Raw genomic sequence first — 26,120 nt, forward strand, 5'->3', positions numbered from 1 at the left:
AGAGAAACCAGTGCAAAACGTGAAGCCCTTTGCGGAAATACTGTCCCCTCAACACTCTGGAGGCACACCCAGGCAGTGATGATGTAGCTAAGTCGGAATTAGACTCTGGGTGTCAAGTTTAGGAAACTGGACCAATTTATTCATTTGATGCTTTCCTTTGTGTGGCTGTGCAAGAGAAATATGCTAAGTGGCTGTGGATAAGTATGCTACTTGAACCAACTAGAGAAATGTATGAGAAAAAAAAAACACATTTTATTGAGCATCATGTCCTCTTTGGAGCCTAGCTTTCCCTCTTTTTTAAAGATTTGTTTTATCTTCTAAACATGTTATGTGTATGAATGTTTGTCTGTCTGTCTGCCTGTCAGTCTGTCTGTGTGCCTGGTGCCTGAGGAGACCATGAAGACACCCAATCCTTTGGAACTAGAGGTTACAGCTGCTTGCAAGCAGCTATGTGAATTCTGGGACTGGAACTTGGTCCTTTGCAAGAACAGTGAGTGCTTTTAACCACTGAGCCATCTTTCTAGCTCCTCCCTCCATTGCTCAATGGTATATAAGATGGCTGTGCATTTCATCATGGTGCCTAGTGTTGAGTCTAGAGTGCCTGTTGGCCCCTATGGTTTTACAAATATATTTCATTAAGGAAATATTTTTAGAATGCCTACAACATGGGCCAAATGGTGCTAGGTGCTATAAATCAATAGGTCCACTCTCAAACTTGATTCCAGAGAGGGATAAATACTGTGGTGAAAAATATGTGGAATGCATTATGAATATACTATAAAATAGTTAACACTGATGGCTAAGGCACAACTCCCGCTCTCAAGACAAAGACAGAGAAAAAAATTAAAATGGAGGATGAAATGCCATGAACTCCTAAAATTTCTAGAGGAAGTGAGTTACTGTTCCAAAATGTCAATAAGAACTTGCTGACTGAGTAGTCCAAGGGAAGCTGGGTTAAGAAGCCATGAAGCAATTGGGAAGCTGGTGACTCCTGCCTGTAAGTAGTTCAAGAGGCAGATTTAGCTAGGGAGGGGCAGGAAATGGGTCTAGAGCAACAATTCTCAACCTGTGGGTTGCGACCCCCCTGGCAAACCTCCATCTCTAACAATGTTTGCATTACTCTTCATACCAGTAGCAAAGTTACAGTTACAAAGTAGCAATGAAAACAGTTTTATCACTGGGGGCCACCACAACAAGAGGTATTAAAAAGGGTTGCAGCGTTAGGAAGGTTAAGAACCACTGGTCTAGAAAGATTTTAGGAGATCACGCATGCTCTCGTGAGTGCTTACTCCTTATCTCATACAGTGAGGTGATATTCTAGGGCATGAGGCAGGGCTAAGCCAGGTAAAATGTTTGTATTTTAGAACCATCATTCTTGCTCAAGGTGCAGAGTGGATTTATCCTAGCTCCTCTCCCTGCGCCCCCAAGCAAGGAAACCAGTTGCATCAATCCAGTTTAGGAGACGGGGGTGGGGAGTTTGAAAGGGGGAGGGCCACCTAACTGGATATTTATTATGATCCTGCAAAAACTGTCAAAAATGTTGACTTTGGTAACCTACGGCCTCTGCCCAGTTGCAGTAACCACAATCATTTTTAAATGAAGTCCTGTCCAGTTACTTGACTAGAAAGGCAGATTAATAAATTCACTGAAGCAGAGAACAACAGATCAATGAAATTGCCACCCCCAATTACATGACAAAGTCAAAAATCAAAGTGTTCAGTTGCCCTCCTGAGCGTCCAAGGGACTGGAGAATTTTCATCTGAGATTTATCAAAGGCTTCTGAGAACCAAAGAATGGTTCAAATGAAACTCGATTGATTTTGTGTTTCTGCCAGAGCTTTCTACAGGTTATAGCCTGTCAGGTATATAGATTAAAAAAAAATCATATACTAGAGCTTCCTTTCATGGTTCAGAAGTGAGAAGACTCAGGGAGCCTGGACTGATAAATGCTGGCCGAGTGTCTGCTTAAACAGATGCAAATGAAAATGCCAAAAGGCTCAAGTTCAAAGGAGGTTTTCAGTACCTGAGAAATGTCCCTTATAGAATTCCACTTCTTCCGGAAAGCAGCTGGTTAGACATGTTTCTTCACACAGGTCGTCCAAGCAGACAGCTCTGTGTCCTCTACCACGCCACAGGCTCGCTGGCCTTTCTTCCCTAGGCTCACTGGGAGAGAAAGGGCGCTCACCTGGACGGTTCATTGTCACAGGAGGGCTGACATCCTTTCCTTGTGCCCTTTCTCACGGGAAAATGGGAAAATCAGATGAGTCGCTTCTAAACGTTTTATCTCTGGTGCTTTTCTGGATGTGTGGAGGGAGTTGGGGTTGGGTAGCCCTGCAGGAAATCATTTAAAGAATGTAGATAATAGCGATCAGTGTTGAGTCATCCTGTCAGAGAATAATGTGCAGCTCAGCATCCTAGTAAGTTATTTATCATACCCCGAGGCTCCATGGAATACGGCTTCCTTGATGAAGAGATAAAAAGGAACGACATAAAAGCAAGTTTTTTTTTTAAAGATTCATTAAAAGTGAATCTACCTTTTGGTTTTAACCTTTTGGAGTTTTAAAAATTATTATTTATTGGTATTACTGAGATTGTTCATCCTGAAAATTTACTTTGTAGAACACCTTTCCAGAAAATCAAGAGTATGGTGAGGGGGAGAATGAAGTTGGAAAGGAGCAGAAATGCAGAGATAGAGGAAACCAGGATTTGGAAATAAGAAGGGGGAGGGGGAGAAAGAAAGAGGGAGGAGCAAGGCAGAGGCAGATAGAATCTGAAGAAATTGACTTTCCTAGAACAAAATCCTGGAAGATGCAGCAGAAGAGGCACTTCCCCAGAGAAGAGATACAACCTGTTCTGGAAAAGCAGTTGCTTCACTCCATTGAATTTGGTGGGAGTAATCTAGCCCTATTGGCCAGAAAGGATTCCTAAACCAGTGGTTCTCAACCCGTCTGGAAGCCATATACCAGACATCCTGCACATCAGATATTTACATTGTGATTCCTAAAAGTAGCAAAACTACAGTTATAAAATAGCAACAAAAATAATTTAATGGTTGGGGGCCACCACAACATGAGGAACTGCAGTAAATGGTCGAAGAAGCATTAGACTGGCTGAGGACCACTGTCAGGGAATCAAATTAGTCTCAAGGAACAATGGAGTCTAACTGGAATAAAGTAGAGCCCTTATCTTCAAACGAAGATGTGAGGGTCAAGGTTACTGCTTTAGTAGGCTCTCTTAGGGTCAATGGGGGGGGGCAATAAGGAGTGAGGAGGAAGGGAGGTGATACTTTATTACATGATAAAATATAGTTCAAATGCAGCTGTTTGCCCTCTCTTCTGCTTGCACTCCTGGACAGAGCGTTGCTAGGAAGCAACACTGGGACTTGTCTACAGAAAAGACTATATTAAACCAGGCTTTTATTTCATTCTTAAAAGGCTTATTTATTTTATGTTATGTGTATGAGTGCACGTATGTATACGTATCACATGTGTGCCCGGTGCCCTGGAGGCTAGAAGAGGGTGACCAGGCTGTCAGAGCTCCCGGTTGTAAGCTGCCATGTCCTGAGAACCACATGCTTAATTGCTGAACCATCTCTCCAGCCTCAGATCAAGGCTTTCATTCTTTTTAACTGTTTGAAAGGGCTCATATAGGAACTAGACATGTAACACATTAAATTGGTCATATTAAAAAAAAAACATAAAGAAAACCAGGTAGAGTGGCTCATGCCTGTAATCCCAAGTAGAAGGTGAAGGCAGGAGGATTGCCATGAGTTCTAGCTAGCCTAAGTGACACTGTGAAGCCCTGTCTCAAACAAACAAAAAGATCAACAAAAAAAGGGAAACAGTATCACCACAAGGCTCAACTTCCCTCTGCCTCTTACTGCAGTTGTTCCCAGCCTCTTCTGAGGGACTTCGTATCCATCAGCTGACTGAGAGCAAGCTTTCTTACTTTCAAGGGGAAGAAGCCAGTCTTCTGCAGGATACCTAAGCCCTTCACAGCTGAGCTAAGCCCTCAGCCAAGCCCAATGCTTTACAGTCCCTCTACGTAGAACAACACAGTATTGCTTTTTATGTGCTTTTAACACTAATAGTAACGGTCTTTTTTAAAATTGCTATGACTCTAAAGATATGTATGACTACATTCCTATTCCATGGAACTGATTGTGGAGTCCTGGGGCAGCTACACGGTGTCCCTAGGCATCTCTGGGTTGGTTGTTTTATGATATTGTAAACAAATATTCCATCTTTACATAGGCCTTCATATGCACCTATATAAGTTTGGTTTGTTTTTTTTTTTTTTCTCTAAGAAGGAATTCCGCCTAGCTTTTGGGTCTCCAGGTTATACCAAAGCAGTCTGAATTTAGCTACATGTAGTAAGAGAATCTAATAAATTGTTCCAAAGTTAAAGAGCCAGGGGAAATTGCTCTTTAAACTCTGCAAAACATTAGTCCGTGTAGGATGACCATGACTTCTCTATTATATATGGCATCCAGAAAATGATTACAGTATTTAAATAATCTTTCTCTGTTTTGTAGCTTGCATGTTAGATATACACATCAGGTATAAAACGTAATCATTCTGTATTTGAAATTTTTTATTATGTATTTTTTTGTATATGAAAACTTAGGTAAACCAAGATTTCTAGAATAATGCACAGAGCCATTCTGTAAGAATATTGTCTTTTCTCTTACTAAGATGAGATGAAGGGAAAAACCAGAATAATGTCCAAATTGAGAAGCAGCCAGTAAGGTCCCTCAGTCACTTCTGACATGCAGCGTCTACACCGGCAGCTTCAGGATCAATCCACTTTCAAATCCTTTGAGCAGCTATTTGCATGCCACCAACTAATGGAACTCTTTGAGTGCTCAGTTATTAATGGGATGAAGCCAGAGCAGGGATAAAGAAAGAAAGGGTGGACCAAAGCAGAGACATTTTGAAGAGAAGCCTCCCTTTCCCTAGCCACTTGTAGAAATCCACTTCAGCTCAACTGGGACCAATTGTGAGTTTTGGCCTTGGGCAAAATTCCTACTTGCAGTCAATAAATTAATGGGTGACACCTTGAAAAAGGTTGGCTAACTGAATCAATGTCTGATGTGGCATTCTATCCTCAGGCCAAATTCCCCCCTAAGCTCCTTAGGTTGTTGCTGATTGAAGCGATGGAAGGACCCTTGAACTGTATTTTCTTTTCTTTCTTTCTAAACTGTATTTTGAAAGGCAATATTCAGGCAGTTCCGAGGCTCTGACCCTCGCTCACTTTCCTGCTCTTTGCTCACCTCCTCCTCTGACAGGCACAGAGCTGATGTTAACAGACCTCGTTTGGACAGAGCTGAACAATGTATGGAGAGCTTTGTCTACGGACGGCAGTTTCATGTTTCCTCCAAAAAGGTTGTCCATAAGGCCGGAGGGGACTGTTCCCTTACAGTAGCTCCTTTGCAAACCTCTGGACAGCAGGAAGCAGAGAAGGGGGCTCTGTTGGTTCAGCTGGTTTTTACAGCTGAAGATAACATGAACCGCAAATCTGCCGAGGCTCATGTTTTCTCGGAGAGGGAGGAAAATTCAGGGAGCAAAATAAAGAGAAGTTGAGGTTTAATGTTTCATAACTGTGTGCTCTCTTCCAGGTTTGATTCCTGTAATATTCTCTGTGTGTGGCCAGGCCCTTTACAACACAGAGCTATTGAAGAAAAGGGGGAGGGAAGAGGAAAAGGGAGGAAGGGCGGAGGGATGGATTTTGAAAAAAAAAAAAAAAAAAAAAGAGCCTATGGGGTATGGTAGGAGGGAGAGAACTGCTTTCAAGTCCTGACCGTGACCTTAACTGGATGTAGTCAAGGCCTCCGGGGGAATTAAGCTGGCCATTTGATTTTGAAAATAGAATAGGGGACAAGTACGCACAGAGAATTTACAGCAAAGCCAGAAGAGGGAAGTGACCCAGTTAGGACACTCTGGAAAAAGTTATTGAGGCTTTAGAAAGGTGGTGGGGAGCGCCCTTTCTCTGACAGTGTGCCTGTGGACCAACTACTGAAGGAGCAACTCCTCTGGGAAAGATAGTAGAAAGAAGCATTGCAGCATAAGCTTTGGTATTTTATAGAATGAAGAAAAAAGTAGAAGAATTGTTTTCTTTTTAATTTCTGGGTCGGGGGATCGGGGGCGTTAGTGATCCATATTGTATATGCAACGCTGTTCCCACCACAGACTGAACTTGCTGCTGGAGAGAAGCCTGCTTTGTTTTCGGGTTGTCCAAGCTATTTCCTGCCTTGGAGCAAAACCCGGCGGAGCTACTGAACCCTGACAATATTCCTCTGTCTCTGAATATCCTAATGTTAATGAAGGAGCAGTGAGTGCTCTTTGAAGGACTCAGAAAACACAAAGACAAGTTCATCGTATTTCTTCTAGAATACACCTTTCTCTCCAGTGACAGGCAACAGCGGAGGGGTCTGAAGGTCAACAGAAGATGACACCTCTGAGCAGCAGGACGTCACAAACGCCCATGGCAATGATGGCGTGCGCTAGCCTTGGAAAGAGACAATTAAAATGGAGACAGCTATAGGTTCTGAGTTAGGTTGGGGAAGCCAAGGCAGAATGGAGTATGCTGCACAGGTCAGGGGAAGAGGGAGGAGAGAGTGGTACCTGGGGGGAAGGGAGGGTTCCACAGTGGTGTGTGACAGAGCTCCTTCCTTGGTGAGTGTTTCCTAGGAGCACCATGCTGGAGCTGAGGAGATCTCATGTTACAAAATACTGTCCACTCGTTTTACTGGTCGGCTAGGGCACACTGCACCTGAGTCCTGGGCTCTTGTTTTCCATGTGAGCATCTTCCTTTGCTCTAGGTTGGGCCCTTTGCCAATTGGCTTTAAAAAAATCCATGGTCTGTGTCTTAATGAAACTTCAGTTCAAGTGATTATTTTCCAGAATGAGGATTTCAGAAAACAAATTGGCGAGGTGGTGACCCAAGAAGACACTCTCTCCCAGGGCTCTGTGCCACTGAGCCTTTCAGAGCTCTGGGATGCACAGAACGGCAATGAAAACTGGGGCATCTTCTCCAGTGCTGTGAGCTAGTGGTACTGGGGCTGGGGCTGGGGCTGGGGCTGGGGCTGGGGCTGGGGCTGGGGCTGGGGCTGGGGCTGGGGCTGGGGCTGGGGTTCACTTGTACAGAGCTTGTCTAGCATGCGTGAGTCTCTGGTAGTACACACCTGGAGCCCAGCACTTCCTGGAGGTGAAGGCTGGAGGAGCAGAAGTTCAAGGTCGTTCTCAGCTACACAGGGAGTTTGAGGCCAGCCTTGGATACACCGTGTGCTAGCTAGTGACACTGTGCCTCAAGGGATGTAAGAATGGTCTGAGGAGAGGCTAAATCTCTCCCGAGATCGTGATGTAGGAACAACAGTGCTACCACAACAAATATCCACATCAAATGTCACTGTTCCCATTAAAAGCCCGGCTATGTTTCTTTCCTCATAAGTCCATGAGCTTGTAAGTATGTGAGCTTCCTGGCTGGTTAGCTCACAAGTACTCTACAAGGCTTCCGCTTCACATGGGGCTGAGGCAGCCTCCTTACAACCTAGAGCTAGAGCACACAGAGCATGGCGTATGATATAGTTGCTTCCTTTAGACCAACGGAGCGAAGGAAATGTCAAAGGGAGGAAAGTGACGTGGTATGCTGTTGAAAATGCAAATTGATGTGAAAAAATAATGGCACGTTTCTGTTTATTTTAAAATGTATTTTTATTGAGTCTTTGAGAATTTCTTACATACATACACACACGTGTGTATTTTGATCATATTCACCTCTAGTCTTCTCCTTAACTCCTTCCAGATCCACTCCTTATTCCCCTTTTCTGGCTTCATGTCTTCTTCCTCCTCCTCTTCTTCCTTCTCCTCCTCCTCTTCATCCTACTTCTTTGGAGAAAGGGTCTTTCTCTCTAGCTCTGGCTGTCCTGGAACTTACTCTGTAGTCCGGGCTAGCCTCTAACTCACAGATACCCACCAGCCTCTGCCTACCAAGTGCTGAGATTAAAGATGTGTGCCTGTCAGGCTGCTCTTTTATGTTCTTGAAAACAAAACAAAACAACCTCCCCTCCAAATAGTTCAGCTTGTACTGTCCATATCCTGAAAGGCTGCAGGACTACCCACTGAAGGATGGTTGGCCTACATAGTCACACACATCTGACTCTCCCACCCCTACCTGGAGCCAGCTATCAGTAGCTGCTTAAGTAGCCGTGGGAACTGGGAGCCCCTTCCTGCTCCATGCTAGAATAATGGCTGTTCACCTTGAAACTGTGCAGACAGTCCCAGCTACTCTGAGCTCAGCAGTCCCATCAGGTCCAGAACACTCAAAATATCAAATCCAAGTTTACTTGTGGCTGGGCTATCAGAACCTTTCCGAACTCTGAACTCTTTGTTTTGTTGTTTTAAGAAAATAAAAGAACATGTCAGCCATGTGCACACATTTAATCTCAGCACTTTGGAGGCAGAGGCAGGTGGATATCTGTGAGTTCGAGGCCAGCCTGGTCTACATAGTGAGTTCTAGGACAGCCAGAACTACACAGAGAGAGACCCTTTCTCCAAAGAAGGAGGAGGAGGAGGAAGAGGTAGAGAAGGAGAAGAAGAAGGAGAGAGGAAGAGGAGGAGGAGGAGGAGGAGGAGGAGGAGGAGGAGGAGGAGGAGGAAGAAGAAGAAGAAGAAGAAGAAGAAGAAGAAGAAGAAGAAGAAGAAGAAGAAGAAGAAGAAGAAGAAAGCAGAAGCAGAAGCAGGAAAAGCAGCATTCTGCGACCCCAGGGCTGAGAAACCCCTGTCTGAAGCCTCACAAGTTCAAATCTGTGACTTGCTATCAAAGGCATGAAAATAACTCTGAGAGATCAAGTATGCATTTTCATCATGTACATCTGGCTGGGAACATAGTCCAGGATCCAGTGAACATGGCGCTGAATGGTAGCAGTTTACCTGACTGACCTTACCCTTCTTCACTGTCTCTTCCTAAGATCACAAGACAACATCCTGCTATTATCACTAGCGGGAAAAGATCAATATTCAACATGCAAAGTGCAGTTTCTACTGTGCTCCACCCTATAGTCGAAAACTTTCATTTAGATAGTGGCGGGGGGGGGGGGAATGTTTTAAGGAAAGAAAAGATCATATTAACATCAAGACAGAATATAAGCTCTATTTTCTTATCTTTTTAAAGACTGTTTAGAAGTTTTTCTTTTAAATTTCTGTGTGCAGGTGTTTTTCTGGCACGAGTCTCTGTGTGCTGGGTGCGACCTAATGCCCTCGGAAGTCAGAGAAGGGCACTGGATCCCCTGGAGCTAACAAAGGTTAGCTGGGAATTGAACCAGGGTCCTCAGGAAGAACAGTCAATGCCCTTAGCCACTGAGCCATCTCTTCAACCTGATTGTTCAAATGTTTTCATTTTTTTTAGATTAGTACAAAAGTATGTGTATTTAAAGTGTATAAAACAAAGCCACTCCACCTAATCCTTCTGATCCTATCAAAGAGTTCCATTCCCCGGTTACTAAGCATCACATACATGAGCCTATGGGAGCCAGTCGCATTCAAATCACTATAAAATATGAGTGAGATCATGAAATAACTGTCTTTCTATGTCTGGCTGCTCTGACCTAACAATGTTCCTTAGGTCTCTCTGTGTTGTAAAAGATAGGATGCTCCTTACATAGAAGTAAGTCTCCCCTGATCCCTCAGAAGAGCTGACTCTACGATCATCTAAGCACAAGCCTAATGGCTTCACCCCTTTGGTTCCATTTGGTTAATTTCCTTTTGTCTCGTCTCACTGCGCCCAGGAGATAAGTGGCCGTTAAGGCAGGCATGAGCGGCCCTGTTCAGAGAGAGGCAAGTGGTTCCTGTGCAGCTGGCGGCACATTGTTTCCATCTCACAAGTTTACAGTGCTGAGCTCAAGGAAGGCGAGGAGAGGGTGCTCCTTTTCATGGCCGGCTAACAGTCCATCGTCTATATGAGCCATGTCTGCCTTTCATTTATTAGTTGACATTTAGGTTATCCACACTTAGGCTGCAGAGTTATGAATGAGATGCAGCGGGAGGCCCAGCCTCAAAGAAGCAAGACACTACTTCGCTTACCTGAAGGTATGCCTTACCCTGAGAACTCAGTGCAGGTTCGGAACGCTTTCATCCCCAGATTGGGATTTGTGGCTCTTCTTTATTGAAAATACCCAAAGTTGCATTCGTGAATGTACTTGTAAGGTCAAACATACTAATATCAAGTAAAAAAAAATTAATTTTTTAACTTAGAATTTTCCCTTCTGTTTTCAAAATAATTTTTTTTTTTTTTTTTTTTTTTTTTTGTGGACTTTTAGTACCAGGCCAGCTGCCTCCTTTCTGGGTCAACCCTGACTGGGGAGGGCTTCCTGAGAAGAAGTTTAGCAGAATAAGTCCGTTTAGTAGCAGTAGTAGAATGGACGTTCCCGGACTGTGCTACAGGGGTGTGGAGAATGGTGTGTTTGTTTTAGTGAGACGGGATATTTTCAGTGTTGAGAACACAGAATTACATAGTGCCGAATTATAATTTTTTAACTTTATTTCTTACTTATGTATTGTGAGTGTGTTTGTATTTGTGTGTGTGTGTGTGTATGTGTGTACATGTATGTGCCATGGCTCATGTTTGGAGGGCAGAAGTCTCTCTATTTATCTGGTGGGTCCCAGGGCTTGAACTCAGGTCATCGGGCTTGACGACAAGAGCCATTATTAACTGAGCCACCTCACCAGACCTAAGCTGTCCCATGTTGAAGGGACGGTCGCTTTGTGGAGACTCTTCCACAGGAAGCAAGGAAGACAACCGCAAGGACCTGGGAAGAGAGATGTGCTTGCCCTGGGAGGTGGTAGGAAGTAGTCAGATTCTAAATAGTCGTCAGATTTTAGACAGAAAAGGTTTGCTAGCATTCTAGACCAGAGGTGATTTGGGAAGCTTAAAGCCCTTCCTTGAACAATCAGAGCAGCTCAGTTGTGATTTATCGAGACAGAGGAAAGTGTAGGGAAGTGTATTTACATTTAGAGAGGTAAATGGAATTGTCAAGTTTTAGATGTATGTTAGGCATCAAGGCAAGTTGGAGTTTAGAAAGCAGTCCAGCTTAGAGGCAGATATTTAGGGCCACCTCTCACAGGTAATATTTAAAGCCAGGGGAAGGGGTGGTGTCAGAGAGGGAACACTCTGTAGACCTAGGTGAAACAGGCCTCGCTTACTTAGCTGTTCTGATAGTTAGAAGGCAGCCACGCAGCTGAGAGTCTCTGTAGACTCAGCCAGTGGTCACCCCGAGCGCGATGTTGCAGAGGGCAAGTGAAGACACACTCAGGACCACAGGAGCCCGCTCTTTCGAACTCCGGCCATTCCAGACTGCTCAACAGCCCATGAAATTATGGCACACCCACAAACTTCCTTCCTGATGGGGGAAGGAGCTAAGTACCTGCGGCTGAAAATGGAATGGAAAATGAATCTAACCACCATCTACTGCTGCTCTATCTGATTAGCAGAGGCATTCGAGCAACCTCACGCGGTTCAGCGAAGTCACAGATAGCCCTGAAGCAAATTAACCTCCTCTGCTGGGGAGTGTCTTCTCTGTTGAAGAAGCGAAGAAGTGCTTGCTCTGGTCGCGTTTGGACACGACATCGCCCCTGGAGCTGCAGGGTATTTCTGGATGCTATGGAAGTGAAGGGAGAGCACGTCCGCATGGCAGCTGTGAGGCAGGAAGGAATCTTGCCGTGGACCCTGACTTGGAGGAGGACGTGTGGGCATTAGAGGAAGGAGCTTAGAGAAAATGAAAAGCACTGCTCAGGCCTAGGAGTTGAGAACACAAATGGAATCCCAGATAACATGAGACGTTCATTATCACAGGAGCACTGCTGTTAGTGCTCAGCACCTCAGGGGTTTAGTTTGAAGCCCTCCTCCCCAGCGCCATCAAGTTCCGAGCAGTGGGGGTGGGGTTCCGGGAGGCAGTTACCAAAAGGGTGCAGTCCTCAAGACCGGATTCCCCCCCCCCCCCGTCCCCCAAGTTCCCTGTAAAAGCTGTGAGTGATGACCCCTCTCCGCTCTATGGGAAGCTAGCAAGACAACCACCCATCTGCAAGCTGACAGCAGTTCTTCTGGCACCGTGACTTTGGACTTCCTAGCTTCTGGAACGGTGGGAGGAAACATCCGTAACATGTTTGCCTGTGTCCGCCTCCTGAGCGCTGGGATTACAGGCATGCATCGCCACGCACGTCACAGAAACTTCCTTTATTTTTTAAAAAATGCCACTTTGGAGGACTGCACCCTGACACCAGAGATATAACAATTGTACTCCACTCATATAGAAATAAATCTCTAATACATTTTAAGTTAGTGTACAAAATAATAGGATTTTTATGGAATGCTTATAAGTCCTTTGTTTTGAGAGTCTCGCTGCTAAGCCCTGGCTGGCCTTGCGACTCTCTCTCAGTAAACCAGGCTGGCTCCCCACTTGTTGCAATCCTCCTTCCTTCTGGGATTCCAAGTGTGAGTCACTACGCCTGGGCTTGTGGTTTTTCAGAATTCCTGTGATTTTTTTTTTTTCTTTCAAGAATCCCGCTTTATAATAGATCTGCATTTCATACGACAGAGAATGTATGTTTCTAAATTCCCAAGACAGGTAGATCACCAGAGAGCACATCTCTTCTTCACTCTATATTTTGGTCATCTACAATAGCAGCACAGCTTCGAAGACATGCCTTCTACCTGGAGAAACACACTAGACAACGATCCTAAGAGAAGGATCAGTTGTGTCCCCACCCGCTGCCCGTGGAGGAGACTTCTGGTTTCAGAGGTGAAAAGGGTGGAAGGATATGAGCGTGGAGGGGAGCTCGTCTGTCCAGCCTCTTTTCCTCCTCTGTCTAGTCCTGGTGTTCATGTAGTGATCCACCCTTGGAGGCATCCCTTGAGCACACGACTGCCCCAAGCTAATCATCAACCTGTCCATCCCTGATATGGATAGACTGAAGGGTGTTCTAATCAGAACAAACCTCGAATTGACGCTAAGAATGCAGAGGAAGGGGTGGGAGAAGACATTCTTTTCTTCAAGCAGAAGCTGGGAAAGTGAAGGCCCAGAAGTTGCTACAGCCTCCTCACTTCTTGCACCTTGATACAGGAGCAAAAAACCACAAAGAAATTTGAGCCTTGGCTCAGTTTGGACAGTTCCATTACATGAGCAGATACATACTTGCCCAAACATGTTTTGCTTGTATCCTTTGTCACGTACAACCAATAGAATCATAGCCAAAAGTGGAAGAGAAGAAACCCGCTCTGTTTCCAAATGTTGAGTTCACTGAAGATGGCTCACAGGCCAGGTTCTAAGAAAAACAGTTTAGAAGAACCCTGTATTGTTGAGGCTTCACTCTTTCTTGTCCAAAAGTAATCCAAGTCTTCAATGACAGGAATAGTGCATGCAGAAAGAAAAGGGCTAAACATTTAAAATTAGACAAGTCAGCATGTAGTTTGAAGTCTATGCTGGAACTCCTTTAAACACACACACACACACACACACATGGAGGGAGACTCCATAGATTGTCTTTTTTACAACAAGACAGTGATTGGGTACAGAGCCCAACGAAAACAATATTACATACAGCTGATTAATTCTTTGAACCAATACCTACTTTTGAAGCAACTTGCTTAGAAAAAAAAAAGAGAGAGAAAAAAGAAAAAGAGAAGAGAGGAAAAAAAAACAACAACCCACGTTTGTGCATCAAAACCACATGTAACTCCAAACACAGGAAATAAAACTGTACATTAAGTTTCCAGTTTACAAAGCTGTTCTGACATAAGTCGACTCTGGTCTAGAAGGCTGTGGCACTTTCGTTGCCTTAGCTGGCTCCAGCTGCTGCAAGCTCACCGCCTCCGTTTGCTACCTGTCATCCCACCCACTCAGCCCCAGCTCCTGCTAGTCATTGCAGTGATTTGGTGCCTTGCTTTTAAATTGCTTGGCCCAATAAACAATTATCAGGTATTCCATCCAGCTAGTCCATTGTCGGAAATGTGCTTTCCAGTGACTCATCAGATCCATTGTAGGACAAGAGCCTCCCCTGCCCCCACCAAAAAAAAAAAAAAAAGTTCAAAAATGTTCTCTTCTTCTCGCAGTGGGTGTTCCAAATACAGGGTGCAGTGTGGCCAATAGTTATAAACCTACAAAGAAACAGACCTCATTTTTAGAGTTCTGTGAGATTTAGTTTGATGAGATTTCCTTCAATAAATGCTCCCAAACCAGACATTGCCTGTTGAACATTAAAAGATGCGTGGTTGAGATGATAAATTTGATAGCTGTGCAGCAGATGGAATTGAACAGAAGTTGCTGCTGAAAGAGCCCAGGCACGACCCGGAGAGAGTCAGGAACTCATACAGATGTGAGGGCTGCAGAGAAGCCTTCATATTAACTGAGTGGTTACTCTGTGCTAAGTATCTTGTTCATTTCTTGCTGTTTAATGAATGCATAAGTGAATGAATGGATGGATGAGCTTGTGTTTCCAATCATTACCTTGCTCCCATGCCCTCTTCCCTTAACTCACACGAACCCCAGTGACTCTTCTCAGATGAGGCCTCTCTCTCTGTCTCTGCTTGCTCCTATTCTACTTCGCCCTTGCGTGTCAGGCCCACTACACTACTCAATGTGTGTTACCCTGATGGAGGAATAGCACCTGCAGTGTTTTCCCTGTTACACTTAATACGTTTAGTGAATGAACAACACAAACTATAACTTATTACAAATTCATACATCTGTTTTATGCTGCATATGAGAAAAGCAAGCCATCTAAAAGTTGAGTCACTTGTGCAATTAATAGCTGAGACTCATAGCCAAACTTTGGGCAGAGTGCAGGGAATCTTATGAAAGAAGGGGAAGATGAAAAGACCTAGAGGGGACAGGAGCTCCAAAAGGAGACCAACAGAGCCGTAAAAACTGAGCTCTGAGGGCCCCGAAGAGAATGATACCCCAACAAAGGACAATGCATGGAGAGGCCCTAAAACCCCAGCTCAGATATACCCCCATAGACTCAGTCTCCAAGTGGGGTCCCTAGTAAGGAGAGCAAGGACTCTCTCTGGCATGAACTAAGTGGCAGGCTCTCTGGTCACCTCCCCCTGGGGGGGGGGGTGCAGCCATGCTAGGCCACAGAGGAAGACAATGCAACTAGTCTTGATGAGACCTGATAGGCTAGAGTCAGAGAGAAGGGCAGGAGGACCTCCCCTATCAGTGGACTAGGGGAGGGGCAGAGGGGGAGATGAGGAAGGGAGAGTGGGATTGGGAGGAGATGAGGGAGGGGGTGGACCTCAGCTGGGATACAAAATTTAATAAATTGTAATAAATGATAATAAAAAAAAAGAAAAAGAAAAGGAAAAAAATTAGTGGCATCATGGGAGATAATACAGAAAGCATATGACTAACACCAAAGCATTTATTCTGAGCCATGCTCCAAGCGTTAATTCTTGAGTCTCAAAGTCATTTCAGTGGCTCTTCTGGTCACATAATTACAGCACTTCTCAAGGTATCTTGGGTACTACAAGTCAGAATAAACGCTTAGATCTCTGAGTGTGCTCACACCCCTTTGTACTAAGTGCTCTCTGTGTATAAGTCTCTGTAGGTAGCTCCAAGTGCAGAGTGTACACGGGACCTTGAATAGATGGTAAGGGGAAGATCAAACATTTATCATAAAACAAAAAACAAGAGCTAAAATTTCGCTGTCTCTAAGTGAGCCTATGGGGGCGTTTTCTTTCAAACCACCCTAATAGCCGACTTCTCTTCAATCCTTTGAGTGTCCCAATAATGCTCTACAGGCCGCTTCTCATCTGAGTCTGAAGTAAACGTGGCAGACGTAATTGATAATCTTACTGGTGGATACAGAGAGCCTTGGAGAGACTGTCTTCCCAAAGCCACATGGAAACCAAGTGACAAAGCTGAGACCCGAATGTGGATCTCTCTGAGACTGAAGCCTGTCTCCGAAGCAGAAGCAAGCAACGGCTGCTGCAGCATGTTCTAGGCCTCTAGAAGAGCTTTTGAGTTGGGTGCCGGACAGGTGGCTCTGCAAAAGCACTGCAGCGTTTTTAAAACTCTACTTAATTTGGGGTGTTTAGGCCTCTACCTCCCTTCCAACCTTAGGTAGGAGAGAGAAGGTTAGTGGGGAGAGGGGACACAGAACTCTTTCCTTCTCCCAGCTGCTTAGGGTCCGTGGGTTCCTTCGTGGCTATACCAATCTTCATCAACAGCGAGGGAAGCCCGCAGCCTTCTCCTCCACGCCGATGCGCCCGGAAGTGTTTCTCTCCCATCTGTCTCCTCCACACTTCCACACTGTCTACCTCCCGGGTCTCTCCAAACTGCTACATGCCAGCACGGCATGCCAAGTCTTTTCTTTCTGGCCTCTCATATTTATATTCTCTAAAGCCCTGGACCACACCCTGTTCGTGACACACGAGGCACGAAGTAGGCTGTTACCAGCTGGCAACAGCCACACTCCGCACGAGGCAATTAAAAGCTATGGACAAGCTATAGCCCAACTAAAATCCCACACTTGGGATTAAAATAAAAACATATTTACATAACATAGTTGAGTTTTTAAAGAAACCAAAATTTCCTTTACAGAGAGCACTGGCTGCTTTTGCACAGAACCCTAGTTTGTTTTCCAGTACCTACATGGTGGTTTACAACTTCTGTAGCTGTAGTTCCAAGGGAGCCAACACCTTCTTCAGGCCACTTTAGGGCCAAGCCCACAGAAACATACATGCATGCATGCATACATACATAAATACATACATACATACATACAAGCATAACAATAATAAACACACACAAAGAAAAGCAAATAAAATAAAAAGAAACTTTAAAAAAACCTTTAGCTTTGGAACACTAGAAATGTGACCATCTCCACATATATTAGATGAAATGCTTTTTCATCCATGTCTTTCAGAGATTAGAGGCATTGCCACGTACGTCTCTAAACCTTCAGTTTTGTGGCAGGGAGTGAAGATATCTCTTCTTAGTGGAGCAAGGACTCCTTACGTCTGTCTCCCTCTCATGTTGTCTCCCATGATGGATCTGACCCTGGGGTGTAGGGTCATGGTCACGACCACTGTGTGTTAATTGTGTGTTTCGAGCAGCCATGTAGAACTAGTGTGGACTCCTAGGAGCCTTTTGCCACCCTAGAACTGGATTGGAATGCTCTGGATAATGAAGAGTTAATTCTGTCCTCAGCTCCTACTGGCTGCCAGACTGCAGCTGAGTATAAAGCAAGACTGTCCAGTTTGCATTTACCTCAGTTTCAAAAAGGTAGCTGCTTGTGCATTGTAAATTAGTCATGAAATGAAACTGTCATATCAACGCACAGGCAGAGCTGAGCCTTCACCAGACCTTGGTTTTTGAGGTTGCCAATAGCGCCACATGGCACAATTGATCCTGAGGACTTTGTTTAGGAGATGGAATCCATAATTAACTCCAGTTGTATGCAAGAGTCTCATTTTCTTCAGTAATTTTTTTTTGAAATTAAAACAAAATGTTTCAGGGTTTATATTTTCCTTTAAAAAATAATGGATATATATATATATATGTGTGTGTGTGTGTGTGTGTGTGTGTGTGTGTGTGTGTTTGCACATGTGACTTCAGGTGTACACAAAGACCAGAAGAGGGTGTTGAATCGCTGGAGTTGGAGTTAGGAAGGGTTGTGGTGCCTCCTTGCACCACAGTTAAGTGCTGGGAACTGAACTCTGCAAGAGCAGCAAGAGTCTTAACCACTGAGCCATTTCTCTAGTCCCTGCTGTTTTAATTTCCTATCATCAAAAATTATGTGAGTCTATGTTGTACTAATGTATTCGAAAGACAACGAAGAACCATTGTAAAATAGTATTCTTTCAAGACACTGTATTGCATTTATGTAAGAGAGAGCGAGCACTAATGGGGGTCAGGCAACAGCTTGTGGAAGTCACGTCTTTCCTTCCATCATGCGGATTCTAAAGATTCGACTCCAGTTCGTCAAGCTTGGCGGCAGGCGTCTGGGCTATCTCTGAGCTATCTCACATCGCAGTGTTCCTTTTCCATCCCAATAGGCTGTTCTCTGAGAGCATTTCCAAGGACTGCTTGCTTTGATAATATTAAAATCATCTGCCCTTCCAGGTCCAGGGGCTAAGGGTTGAAATATCTCAGTACGTTGACAAAAGCAGGGTTTTTGTTGTGCATAATTCAAAATGTGTGTCTGTAGTCATCATCTGCCAGGACGGAGGAAAACATCCTTTGGTTTTTTATTAGGGCCGCTGGGAGCTCTCGTTCCAAAAGTCGTTCTAGAATCCGCCACTAGATGGTGCTAAGCAGCAGCGAGGCCCGGCCTGGAGCCGTTCAGCTTCCCTCCCCCACCCCGGACCTGCCTCTCCTGGATCCTTGCTCTGTGTGCTTGATGTTCTGAGAACGATTGTTCAGGAATGTCTAATGATAACAAAACCCCGTTTAAACATTAGGCAAACATGAGCCTAGGTGGGTAAGCATCGTTAGTGGCTTTCTCCTTTGTCTGCTCGTAAAAGCAGTGAGGCCCAGTAGCCTAAAATGTAAACTGGTGAGTTTGCAGCCATCCGTTCAATAATAAGGAAGCCTTTGAAACACAGGGACTGTCTGTTCGAGGTGAGGTGAAGAGAGTATGGAGAGATCGGGGGAGGGGTAAAAGCGGTCTTAAAAGGAAGAGAGGCGAATTACCTTTGGGAGCATGGTGCACGCCCACGGCTTAGAGTTAGAGGCCGTGGTATTTGAACTGGTGGTTTATAATAAAAAACAAAACAAAGCTGGAGTTGGTGCAAAGCTGTGATGCTTTACAAGCCCGTGGACTGCTCCAACCACCAACAGGTGGCACCTGCGACAGGAGGCTCTTCTCTCTGCTTTCTTTTCCACTCTGAACACAGGGAGCATGCTCTTGATGGCGCTAGCTAAATACGTGCTGCAGGAACAGGAGTCGCGCGTGAGCGCTCTGTGTTAGATTTCAGGCCAGGGCAAAAACAAGGGTCGGGGGAAGAAAACCTTCAGGAATAAAGTCATCTTTGTAACCGCGTCTGCACTGGGGGGAAAAAAAATAAAAAACACGAAGCATTTGATTAATGTAGGTGTTTAGACTCAAGCTGGGGGCACCCACTGAGTGAGGCCTTTAGAAATCTTAACTTCAAACTGAAGAAATTTAACTAAAAACAATATTGGCAAAAAAAGAAAGTCAGGCATTATTATTTCACTGTCACTACTATTGCCAAACCAACCAGAGCAGAATTTCTTGACTGGGATTGTGTATCTAATTGCCACCTTTTTTGTTTTTCCTGTGTAGAATTAGGCTGGTGGGTCACTTCTTATGGCTTCCTTCAGGGGACAAGCCCCCCCACCCCACCCCACAGAGTACTGCGCATGTGCTAGGTGGAGAGGGGATTTGAAAGGGGGGATTGTGTATGAGGAGGCAAAGGGGAACTGGAACTATATACCTTCCAGAAATCAGGGTAATTCACTCTAAAGAATACACAGAAAACCAGAGGGGTCTTCAGGAAAGGGCGACTGGGGTCAGGAGCAGCAGAAACCCGCACGTGTTCTCATATTCTTAATCAACTTTAGTTGAAGGTGAGCTTTGTTTCTGGGTGGAGGACCAGGAGGGCCAAGAGAGTGGAAACAGACTCCAGCAAGGAAGGTTGAGGAAGGACCCGCCAAACTGTAGTAAAAGTCGGAGTATCGTTCTGATGCGTTTTTCACACAAAGCCAAGCTGTGTGAGCACACACAAGGCATCAGAGCTGGAGTCCAGCAGTCGCTGGATAGAGGCACCCAGGCAGCTCTCTGGCTCAGGAAAAGATCATCCTGGCCACAGGTTATGCTTGGGTACTCAGCTCTCACTGAGAAACAGAAAGCTAGACTGTGCTCTCATGAATGGCTCTGCTCACCATTGCCGGGCAGGCTTGGTGAAGGAACGGTTTGGACAGAGAAGCTCAGGGTTATAGCAATATCAGGTACATATTACTTCATAAAAGTTAATCTCCACCCTAGCAATCTACAAGAATCGTGACAATTACTCTAGTCTCTCCAGGTGAGAACCCAATGGTGACATTATCTCCCAGGATGGTCCCCTTCCAAGGAGTTTCCTTCGGTGCTGAGTAAATTCCTGCTGATGGTCGGCAGAAGGCCCCAGTCTCCCACAGTTGGGCCTATGCATACAGCTACTCAAGCACTTTCAATATGGCTGGCTTCTCCCAGAAAGAAATTTGACAATTTCTTTAAAGTCATCAGCGAGTTTAGTGAGGCATTTCTGAAGTCCTTGCTATTGGGGATTCTGAAGTAGGAGAATCATTTCAGCTAGGGATTTGAGGCCAGCCTGGGCAATATGGCAATATCCCTTACTTCTGGAAAAATGAGTAAGAAAATACTACTCAGCAATTAAAAACAAGGAAATCATGAATTTTGCAGGCAAATGGTGGGAAGTAGAAAAGATCATCCTGAGTGAGATATCCCAGAAGCAGAAAGACACACATGGTATATACTCATTTATAAGTGGATATTAGACATATAATATAGAATAAACATACTAAAATCTGTACACCTAAAGAAGTTAAGCAAGAAAGAGGACCCTGGGTAAGATGATCAATCATCACTCAGAAAGGGCAAATGGGATGGATATTGGAAGAGGGAGAAAACAGGGAACAGGACAGGAGCCTACCACAGAGGGCCTCTGAAAGACTCTACCCTGCAGTGTATCAGAGCAGATGCTGAGACTCATGGCCAAACTTTGGGCAGAGTGCGGGGGTGGGGGGAGATAGAAAGACCTGGAGGGGACAGGAGCTCCACAAGGAGAGCAACGGAACCAAAATATATGGGCACAGGGGTCTTTTGTGAGACTGATACTCCAACCAAGGACCATGCATGGAGATAACCTAGAACCCCTGCTCAGATGTAGCCATTGACAGCTCAGTCTCCAAGTGGGTACCCTAGTAATGGGAACAGGGACTGTCTCTAACATGAACTCAGTGGCTGGCTCTTTGATCACCTCCCTCTAAAGGGGGGAGCAGCCTTACCAGGCCACAGAGGAGGACAATACAGCCAGTCCTGATGAGACCTGATAGGTTAGGGTGAGATGGAAGGGGAGGAGGACCTTCCCTATCAGTGGACCTGGAGAGGGGCATGGGAGGAGATGAGGGAGGGAGGGTGAGATTGGGAGGGAATGAAGAAGGGGGCTACAGCTGGGATACAAAGTGAATACACTGTAATTTATAAAATAGTTAATTAATTAAAAAATAAGATCATAAAAAAAGAGAAAAAGACTTAAAAACCACCACAAGAGAAATTGGACTTCAAGGTGATGGCGAGGCGGAAACCTCTAAGACAGCTGGAGTAGGTGAGAGTCTGATAGTATCCCTGCAGTGAAATCACGGTATGTTGTTGTCTCCATCGAGAAATTAAGAATACCACAGATTTATTTGTTAATTTTATTATTTTATTTTTTTACTTATTATTTGTGTGTGTGTGTGTGTGTGAGAGAGAGAGAGAGAGAGAGAGAGAGACTATGAATATGACTTTGGGCCTGGACTGGGCTTTTAAAACCTTGCAGGCTCACTTCAGTGACATACTTCCTCCAACATGGTCACACCTCAATCCTTTCGATCTTCGTGCCACTCCCTGGTAACTCAAGCATTCAAATACATGAGCCTGTGAGGGCCAACCTTATTCAAATCACCATACGTGGCAGTGTCTTTTTCCTTTGAAGCCATCTTGCTGGCCCAAGTACTGCTTTAAAATATTTTTATGCTTTATTTTCAGTAAATAATCATTCAGTAAAATGAATATTTTGTCCCATACATGGTAGATTTAGAAAAGACAACCTATGATTTTCTAGACTGTTCCAAGGAAAAACAAACTCTTACACACAACCTGAGAAATCCAAGTCACTTTATCCTGTGTGTGATCTGACTACTGAATGTCTACATGCCCTTCCCCGCTTATTGTTTGTTTGTTTGCTTTGTTTTGTTTTTTTTAGAGTGCTGAGACATGGTTAGCCAAGTAGGCTTTCAGCTGCAATACTGCTCCTGAGAAGGTGGGGGTTGCCAGTGCTTATGGAGAATTTGAATGTTTAAAGCAAAGCCTCCACCCATCTTAAGCCTGATACCCCTATGCTGTGTCCCCATCCCTCTCACCTCTATGCAGAAGTCCCTGGTCACCCAAGGCCTAATACATTCCTGGAAGTTAGAAGCTCCCTAGTGGGAGGGAGTCCTAGGCTGCTAATTAGCCGAATTACCGGATGCCGAACACCGAACACCGAGCTCTTGATGAGGGCACACCCATTCTGAACAGCGTTTACCGTGGCACAAAGGAGGAAGCCCTCTACCGACTTTGGAGGAACGTTTGCTCTTTAGAATTGAGTTTCTTAAAAAGACATCGAGGATGGAAAGCTTGATACCGAAGGAAACACCCAGCGGAATTCAACTTCAAAAGCACAGGTTTTTAAAGGTAATATCCCGAAGCTAACGACTTGTCAGTTGCACCTTTAGAGCTCTGCTTTTGTTTGAAATGATTAATAGGATGGTTAATAAAAACAGGAGCACAATGTTTGGGACAAACTTTGTAGGGACAGCACATGAGACTCAATATTCAAGGCTTCCCCACTACTTTCTCTACTCACATGGGCACAGACACACACTTGTAGAAGAGTTTACCTACTGTTCATCACTTTTTGAAAAATTGAATTGCACGTAGCGACTATGTTTTCACAACTTCACAACAACCCATCTCATTGCTTCTAATTGGATGCAGAAAACTACATGGAAATATGTAGCCTTCTTGGAAGTTATAAATGTTATGTTAAACGTAACTGGACGGTGAGATTTAAAATGAGCAGGTGGCCAATAAGCTGATGGCTAGTACCCTCCCATGAAGAAGGTGTGTGAAGAGTACCTAGGGCACAATTCACAAATGGAAACGACTCTCCAAAGAGGAAGGTACTTAACGCAACACAGGATACCATCCACCTGCAGTTTCTGGACATCCTAAAACATCTCTAGGAGCTAAGAATTCCTGGGCGGACAGTGAGGCTGCTTTGCCAAGAGCTGAGGTAACAAAGGCCCTCAGGGTTCTCAAAGCCATCAGCCAAACATAACGTCCAATCCCAAGCAGAACAACGACAGGGGAGTCACCGAGCAGACAGCACGACAGGCTGGCTCTCCAGAGTGAGAGGCTGAGTCCTTCCAGCACGGCATATCTGGACCACTGAGACTGGGCGTGGCACCAACTGGAATGATGAGGAGCTGGCCAGCAACACAGCTTCCCATTCATTTCAAGGGGCAGTGAGGGGACAGATCTATTATGTGTTAGGACTAAATAAAAAACAAACAAACAAACAAACAACAGCAACAAAACAGAAATTCTGTGAGGACAGCCTCTTAGGAAGTCCAATGTAGTAGCTGCAGTCCTGCAGATTTTAAGTCACAAAGGCCTCAAGGCAAACATTCCTCTGTGACAGAGCGCTGAGAAAGTCACTTGAACTCTGAAATGCAATTCTCTCATTTGAAGGTAAGGATTGTTTAGCTCCTGGGGTGAGTGGAAGATAAGCAAGATAATTCATGTCAGAGGCTTAGGGCAGGATCTGGCACATACGTACTCACACAATACCCAGCTATTATTATCTGGAGGGGAGCTAGGAAGGAAGACAGACTTATCAAATCTATATGGTGTTTCACACAACTCTACTCACCAATACATCAAAGTCAAGCCATATACCTGTAGGAGGAAAAATTGGCCCATCGTTTAGTTGGGAACAGGTTCTTATTAACACGATGTTTTGCTTCAAAAACATGACATAAGACGAAAGCAGACATCAGATAGGGTGCTTGGAAGTTGTTGCTCACAAACAATGGTTTGCTTCCTACATGGATTCCATTCAGCTTGTTAAGTACTAGCAGTCAGAGCACAGTCGGGAACTGTAGCTTATTTTCCTTCCCCAGGGCATGGTAACCATCGGGGGCACCTGGCTCTGAGTCAATGATCCGTGTTGTAACGGCATCTCTGACAGTGCACAACCTTGGCCTCTCTCCAGGGATGAACCAGGCCTTTTCATTTCCTGTTTAGTTTAGCATGGGTGGTGATTACTTATGGAGTAGGAGGAGATACTTTTTGCTATTTATTTATTTATCTATTTATCTATTTAATTCTTATTTCTTTCTTTCTTTCTTTCTTTCTTTCTTTCTTTAATTCTTCTTTCTTTCTTTCTTTCTTTCTTTCTTTCTTTCTTTCTTTCTTTCTTTCTTTCTTTCTTTCTTTCTTATTTTAGTTTGAGCAACCGACTGAGGGTTTTGAGGTTCATGTTCTAAAAGAACAGAAAGACTAACAGTTGTGATAATCCGAATCACTCCTTCTGCACGTGTTGTGTGGCTACTGAAGGCAATGTCACCACACTTAGCTCCTGAGGCGATGTTGAAACACAGCTCCCTGCGATGTTCTGGGATTTTCTGTAGGATTTGATCTGGTATCCCCAGTTTCATCATCCAGTGCAGCCATTTCCTGCAGTTTCTCTGTCTCTGCCGTCACATGTGATTATGCTTGGTTGGTGACTTCTTTCTGGCCAGCTACTCCCCCGTCCAACTGTCCTTCTGGGTGTCCCCAGTTTGACTAGAACCCAAGGGATCAGGATTCTCTCTGAGAGGCTAATACTAGACTGACAGCTGTAAAATTAGAGTTCTTTTTTTTTTTTTTTTTTTCCTGGTCCAGCATACAATGCAGGCCAAGCCCTAATGCTTGTCCTCTAAGACAGTGTTGACAAGGCCCCAGTACGGGGCATGAGGAGATAGTCCAATCTGTAAAATACCTGTACCGCAAGCATGAGGACCCAACTTCAGTCCCAAGCACTCACCTAAAAATGCCAGGGTTGGTGGCATGCCCTTGTAATCCCAAGATGACATGGTGGCTCGCTGGCCAGTCAGTTTAGCCTAATTGGTAAGCTCCAGGCCAAAGAGAGACCCTGTCTCAAAGAAGATGTACGACATTGCTGCAAGTCCTCTGGCCTCCTCATACTCGGGTACCACAGACACATCACACACACACACACACACATTCACATAAAAACAATCCAGTGTTATTTTATGATGCCAAAAGTCGATTCCCTTGAGTCTCCCTAGCTCCCTGCTCTAGTCTAGCATAGGGACAGAGAGTATCTGAAAGGCCTGTTCCTTGCTCACTCTACACAGCACAAGCTGCAGGCAATCCACATATAATTTTAATGTTCAAAAACTAAACCTGAATTCATCTTGTACCTACCCATTTGGAGCTAATTGGGTGGGGACTCCATTGAGTTAAGAGTACTGACCTGTGATCTGTTATTGTAGCTTCAATGTCCTGAGCAGAACCTGCCATGTTGTAAGAACTTGGTAAATATTTGGCAGATGTGTGAGAGTAACTTTCATTTGCCAGATTGTGATTGTCAGCTTGGAGGCTTACAGTTGAATATGCTCATGCTTTCTGGCTCTTTCTGAACTCTGGCTGGCTGGTTCAACTCAGCTGTTCTGGCTCAAACTTCTCTCCAAGCTGACTGACTCAACCTAGCTTCTCTCAGCTTCTAACTTTTTGTTCTGTCTGGCCTCAAACTAACTCTGGAAATCTGTTCTAAACCTTTCGGCTCCTCATTCTCTGGTCCATCTGTCTTCACCTGTGTCTATCATGCTTCCTCTACAACCTATCTCTTAAGCCTGTCCTGATAAAACTGCCTCTGAAGTCCATCAACTGAACTGCTATGAACTCAACTCCATTGCATTGCCTCTCAACTCACTGATTGAACAGCACTGACTAGATCAGAGATCTGCATGTCTGTCTCCTTGGTGCTGGGATTAAAGGTGTGTGAAACCAAGCCTGGACCTAACTTTTTCTTTACCTGAAACTTGCTCTGTATCAGGCTGGCCTTGAACTCAGAGATCTGCTTGCCTCTGTCTTCTGGGTTAAAGGCATGTCTGTATTCCAGCCAGATCACAGAGACCTAGAAAGTCTTCTGATGTGATCTCTTGCCAGAGCAGCCATGTTATGAATTAAAATTCCTCTATACATATGAGTGAATAAATGGCAACCTTGCTGAGCAATCAGCAACAGAGAGGTGCACACATACAACTTAGAATGGTACAGGCTCTTTCCCTTTGTA

Source organism: Psammomys obesus, unplaced genomic scaffold (assembly GCF_907164565.1).
Source record: "Psammomys obesus unplaced genomic scaffold, mPsaObe1.curated_primary_1811, whole genome shotgun sequence".
NCBI classification, from domain to species: Eukaryota; Metazoa; Chordata; class Mammalia; order Rodentia; family Muridae; genus Psammomys; species Psammomys obesus.